We start from the raw sequence: 910 nt of genomic DNA, 5'->3' as shown, positions 1-910 counted from the left end.
TATTCCTGCCATTGGAGCAAACAATTTTGAGCTTAAACCTCAATTAGTTTCTCTGATGCAGCAGAACTGCAAGTTTCATGGACTTCCATCTGAAGATCCTTTTCAGTTCTTAACTGAATTCTTGCAGATATGTGATACTGTTAAGACTAATGGAGTAGATCCTGAAGTCTACAGGCTCATGCTTTTCCCTTTTGCTGTAAGAGACAGAGCTAGAGTATGGTTGGACTCTCAACCTAAGGATAGCCTGAACTCTTGGGATAAGCTGGTCAAGGCTTTCTTAGCCAAGTTCTTTCCTCCTCAAAAGCTGAGTAAGCTTAGAGTGGATGTTCAGACCTTCAGACAGAAAGAAGGTGAATCCCTCTATGAAGCTTAGGAGAGATACAAAGGACTGACCAAAAAGTGTCCTTCTGACATGCTTTCAGAATGGACCATCCTGGATATATTCTATGATGGTCTATCTGAATTGGCTAAAATGTCATTGGATACTTCTGCAGGTGGATCCATTCACCTAAAGAAAACGCCTGCAGAAGCTCAAGAACTCATTGACATGGTTGCTAATAACCAGTTCATGTACACTTCTGAGAGGAATCCTGTGAGTAATGGGACGCCTATGAAGAAGGGAGTTCTTGAAATTGATACTCTGAATGCCATACTGGCTCAGAATAAAATATTGACTCAGCAAGTCAATATGATTTCTCAGAGTCTGAATGGAATGCAAGCTGCATCCAACAGTACTCAAGAGGCATCTTCTGAAGAAGAAGCTTATGATCCTGAAAACCCTGCAATAGCAGAGGTGAATTACATGGGTGAACCTTATGGAAACACCTATAACCCCTCATGGAGAAATCACCCAAATCTCTCATGGAAGGATCAACAAAAGCCTCAACAAGGCTTTAATAATGGTGGAAGA

At 41.3% G+C, this 910-nt stretch overlaps 1 non-coding gene across 1 annotated transcript; it reads right to left on the bottom strand.

Moving 5' to 3' along the window:
* Positions 1-310: 310 nt before the first annotated feature.
* LOC148571156 (small nucleolar RNA R71) lies at positions 311-418 on the bottom strand. The gene has a single exon (XR_015907885.1). It is a non-coding gene; the product is annotated as a small nucleolar RNA R71 (small nucleolar RNA).
* Positions 419-910: the final 492 nt, after the last annotated feature.

The sequence above is a fragment of the Arachis ipaensis genome, chromosome B3 (genome assembly GCF_059453495.1).
Source record: "Arachis ipaensis isolate K30076 ecotype BB chromosome B3, ASM5945349v1, whole genome shotgun sequence".
NCBI lineage: Eukaryota > Viridiplantae > Streptophyta > Magnoliopsida > Fabales > Fabaceae > Arachis > Arachis ipaensis.
This window is presented reverse-complemented; position numbering and strand designations above follow the sequence as displayed.